Genomic DNA, 4,914 nt, shown 5'->3' with positions numbered 1-4,914 from the left:
ATATAAAGGGCCTCGTTGTGTGGACGGGTGCAGGGTTAAATCAGTTTAACGCTGCTAAATTCGGTTTAAATGCATAGTGTAGACCAGGCCAAAAAAACTGTTTAGAAAACTAAAAAAATTTACACAAAGAACAGGAGAATTAGGATTTTTTGAGAACATAATTTTATCTCCTGTTGAATTCTAATATAATCTAAGGAATATCTCAGAAAATAGACAGGATAAAAAGAAAATTAAAACTCTAAAAGTTATTGATATTTTTCCTGCAACAGAAGAATAAAGACAATTAGAGGCATATTCATTCTTCATTCTTTGCATATTCATTAAGCAGACTGAATATTTACAAGCTGCGGGTGTCACTAAAACCAGCCCTTGAAGGCATGGAGCCAGTGAAAGGATGACAAGACTTAAAGAGGTATATTTTCATATAATTTCACGACAATAGGAAGAAGAGTATAAAAACTCTGTGATGAACATCCTCAGCCTCTGCTACAACACATAACACCCATCAATTCATCCTGTCTATCTCTACAAATAAAGTGTTACAGATACATAAGAAGAACAAAGAAGCTATCACCGGAGAAAGCTCATGAAAACCTACCCAAAGGCAACCTCCTGGTGAGAGGAAGTTAACTGGAATGCTGTCAATAGATTAGATTAAAAAACTGGTTTTATTATGATACTGAAATGCTTTTTGTTAACAGTTTCTCCTGTTATGTACCAAATGATTAGACCCGATATTCCTGCAGAACATAGAATTCCTGGAGAGAATATCAATGATGGGTAAACAGAAAAAGTTGGGATTTAATTGGATTTAAGATTCTTAACATTCATTACTTGGCCTGTCTTAAAACAGCATGTCAAATGACTTCTTTTAAATAATATCAATACTTTCTCTGAGTTCATAGGATTTAGTTAAGACTGAGCATAGTAAACAATTATAAACTGTTATTCCTAATAACCAACAGAACTCACCTATCCTGAAACAAAGTTCTTTGGCCAACTGTGAGAAAGAAAAGGAGTGAGATGGAGTGAGAGAGCTGCCTTGCAGGAGACCTGAAGAACTCAATATGAGGAAAAACCCAATATGAGGAGACTTGAAGCCTGGAGCAGTCTTGCTAAATGACTCAACCAGAGACAATTGCCACAGGAAGGAATCCCAACCAGCTGATTCCCTATAAGAGAGTTGAAGCATTTCTTGGGGAGGGAGGATGGATAGATTGCAGCTTCTCAGAGTTGAATGGATAAGAGAGACCCTGGGAAGGAACCTTTTTTTTCATTTGCCAAGCTGCTGAGTTAGAGAGGCATGACCTGGATAGATTTGTTTGGATTTCTGAAGTGACCTGGGAAATTGTTTTAAGTTTGTGTTTTGGTACACTATACCCCAATAAAGAGTCCAAATGGCTGATGTTGTTGTACCAAGTAACCTTCATTAAAGTTCTGACTGGCTTATTTAATACCTGAAACTAGTGGTGTATGAATTGTAGGAGGCGTGGTGCTCATGCCCAGAGGCGTTGTGTGAAAAAGGTAAGGGGGTGGTTGGAGTGGAGATGAACAGGTCACCCCTTCAGTTCCTGTTCTATAGTCCATTTATAGGTAGCAGTCTTGTTTTCGGACGACGAGGTGTAATTTGTGGAAGAGATGCTTTGGGTGATTAGTTAGCTAAACAGGATAAAAGCACCGCCGATGGGGGCGATGTCAGGGACTACTAGTCATTGAGGGTTGAGGAGTTGTCGACTGCTGTTTTCTCTCTCTCGCTCTCTCTTTCAGTTATTTTACGTGTACAGGATCAGTGGTAGCATGTGTGTTGGTTAGGGCTGTGTTTGGTGAGTCCTTTTTCCGCTGGATCACTGCGTGATTAAACCTCAATCCCATCGGGTTTTTATGATAGTGCCTTCCCCTGTATGATTATATGGATTGTGAACTGATTCCTATGAGAGAAAGCCTTAAGAGGAGCAAGCGTTATTTTGACAAAGGGAGCGTGTATGAGATTCGGCAGGAGTTGTAAGAGGATCATAAATAATGCTATGTTTGGAAGAGCACATTGCCTAGTCCAATACGCCTTCTGTCTCCTCTGGCCTGCACAGGTAATGCCCATACACGTATCAATCTACCCTTGCAACGATGCTGCTGTGGGAGCAGGTGCTAGGTCACTGCTCAACTTAGGTGCAAACACAACGGGACAGACCAAACCCTCACGAAGCTGTGCTTATATCCATACTTCATTTACTCAAGCGCAGACACAGAAACGCTTCTGATAGTACGCTCACGTGTTACTTAGAAGTTTCAAACAGATGAGAGTGTCCCTTAAATGCCTAGCCCCAGCTCTGCCGCTTCAGACACAGCCTGGCAATTTCTATGATATGATTCCTGATCTTATCTCATCCACCATAAAAGAAAAGTTTTCCAACCACCGGTAGGATAAGATACCCTGTGCTAATTGCCAGGATGTTTGGGAGAAGGAGTTGTTAAGCCATTGTTTTGCTCAGGCCAAAAGACTGCTAGGAAAAGTATTAGAACTGACATGATCTGGTTCATTCTCAGATCTGGCGTGGTTTCAAGACGAAACTTTAAGCCATAGGATTGAGGATCCCCAGTCACTGACTGGAGTCACTCTGTTGAATATGGACATTAGACTGATAACATGGAACGTATATCTAAAAGATTTGCGCAACTATAAGCTCGTCTGTGCTATGTATGTGATACCTGCAAGAATAATCAATCTTGTCTGATATGATTGATCGTTTTATCCAACACTTTCTCTTTTCTTTTTAATAAATTGTAGTGTAGTTAATAAAATGGCGCAGCGTGTGGGATTTTTGGTAAGGATCTAAGTTATAATTGATAGCCTGGTATGTGGCTGATCCTTTGGGTTGAGAACTTTTTGTTTTTGATGTGATGAGATAAGATTTCAGGAATCGCATATCTATAGTCTGACAGGTGGTGGGTCTGAGGCGGGGCTGGACGAGCCTGCTGGGCACTTTAAGCGGCAACTTCATTGTTTAACTTCTAAGTAACAGTGAGGTAGCTATAGAAGCGTGTTCTGTGTCTCGCTTGAGTTGAAATGAAGTATGGATATAAGCGACAGTCGTGGTTTGGTGCTGTCCCGTTGTTGTTTGCACCGAGTGAGAGTGACCTACACTGCTCCCACAGCAGCATCGTTGCACAGGGGGTAGGTTGATACGTGATTCTTCTGTGCAGGCGCAGAGGAGACAGAGAGCAGTATGGTAGTGCAAGTGTGACTCTTCGCGAGAACCAGTGAGCGAAAGTATCTGAGTTGGACTCCCGTCTTACCGTAAACCTCCCTCTGTGTCTCGCGTAGCGTCGCCCTTCTGTCACTGTAAGCTGGTTGGTTAAGGTCTTGCTCTCTTCTGAGTATTGTCTAGAGCCAACCCTCCGCATTAATTTCAATACGAGGGGTAAGGTGTCATAGGTGATTGAGTGGTTAATCAAGATTGATCCAGGAACAGAAGATTCTTCAGACAGTCCCCAAACACACAGTCCCAATCGGATCCGTGTAACGTACGGATATAAGCCTGGATAAGAGAGGAGAGAGAGTAGGAGAGAGGAACAGAGTGCAGCAGACAAACTCATTAAAACCTGCAAGTATGTAGTAAGTCTGAACTGCCCATGGGTGCTTTCTTTGTTTAAGTTAATAATAGTAGCTATTTTCCCAATTACTGTGAGTCCAGAAAACAGGACTGCGAATATAAATGAGTATAAGAAGGCAATGAAGGTGACCTGTCTCCTCTCCATCCAACCCATTACGCTTTTACACAACGCTCTGGGTGCAGTTAGTTTAATAAGAAGGCAAGAAACTTTAATGAGGTTTTGTCGAACGACACAGCCATTGTTACTCCTTTCTTGGTGGGTAGTGTTGCAACAAAACAAACTTGAAAAGGCAGAGTTTCGCGCCATTCACTTAGCCGAGAATCCCAGAAACGTATCCCAGGTCAGCCTGTTTACCTCAGAGCCTTGTCAATGAGAAGGTTCCTCCCAGTGTCTCTCTTATCCACTTCAACTTGAGTAAGCTGCAAGTCGGGATCCCATCCTCCGGCGTCCCCAAGTAAATGCTTCAACTCTTTTTAGTAGGGAATCACTGGTTGGGGATTCCTTCCTGTGGCAAGTGTCTCTGGGTTGAATCATTTAGCAAGACTGCTTCCAGGTATAGTCTCCGTCATATTGTTTTCCTCATATTGAGTGTCTCAGTCTCGTGCAAAGCAGGCTTCTTCTCTCTCCCATCTGCACTCCTGTTTTCTGTCTACCAGTTGGCCAAAGAACTTTGTGTCCGAGATAGGTGAGTTACGTGGTTGGTGTATTAGGAATAACAGTTGGTACTTATTGTTTTACTATGCTCAGTCTTAAGCTAAATCCTAGAACTCAGATAAGGTATCGTGATATTATTTATAAGAAGATCATTTGACATGCTGTTTTAAGACAGGCCAGTAATGAACGTTAAGAGATTGCGTAAATTCCATTAAATCCAACTTTTGGTCTGGTTACCCATTCATTGATATTCTTCCAGGAATTTCGGATGGTTTCTGCAGGGAATATCGGCGTCTATCATTTGGGTACAATAACAGGAGTAACTGATTTAGACAAAGAAGCATGTTCAGTCATTTCGATAATAAACCAGGGTTTTTAATCAATCCTAGTGACTATCATCCTAGTTAACTTCCTTCTCAGCCAGGATTTGCCTTTGGTAGGTTTCAATGAGCTTGTCTCTGGTTATAGCTTCTTTTTAGTTCTTGCTGTATGGCATCTGTTAGCACTTTTATGTAGAGATGAGTATGAAATTGGAGTGTGAGGTGGTGTTGTAGGACGAAGGCTGTAGACGGTTCTATCACGAGTTTTTGGTATACTTCTTCTTCTCTATTTCGTGCAAAATTATGGAAAAGTGTTATACTCTCTTTAAGT

At 41.6% G+C, this 4,914-nt stretch overlaps 1 protein-coding gene across 1 annotated transcript in view; it reads right to left on the bottom strand.

The window, feature by feature from the left end:
* LOC116820524 (disintegrin and metalloproteinase domain-containing protein 20-like) overlaps positions 1-4,914 on the bottom strand; it is a 174,012-nt gene that overhangs the window by 53,499 nt on the left and 115,599 nt on the right. The gene's annotated exons all lie outside the window — the stretch shown is intronic.

The sequence above is a fragment of the Chelonoidis abingdonii genome, chromosome 1 (genome assembly GCF_003597395.2).
Source record: "Chelonoidis abingdonii isolate Lonesome George chromosome 1, CheloAbing_2.0, whole genome shotgun sequence".
NCBI classification, from domain to species: Eukaryota; Metazoa; Chordata; order Testudines; family Testudinidae; genus Chelonoidis; species Chelonoidis abingdonii.
This window is presented reverse-complemented; position numbering and strand designations above follow the sequence as displayed.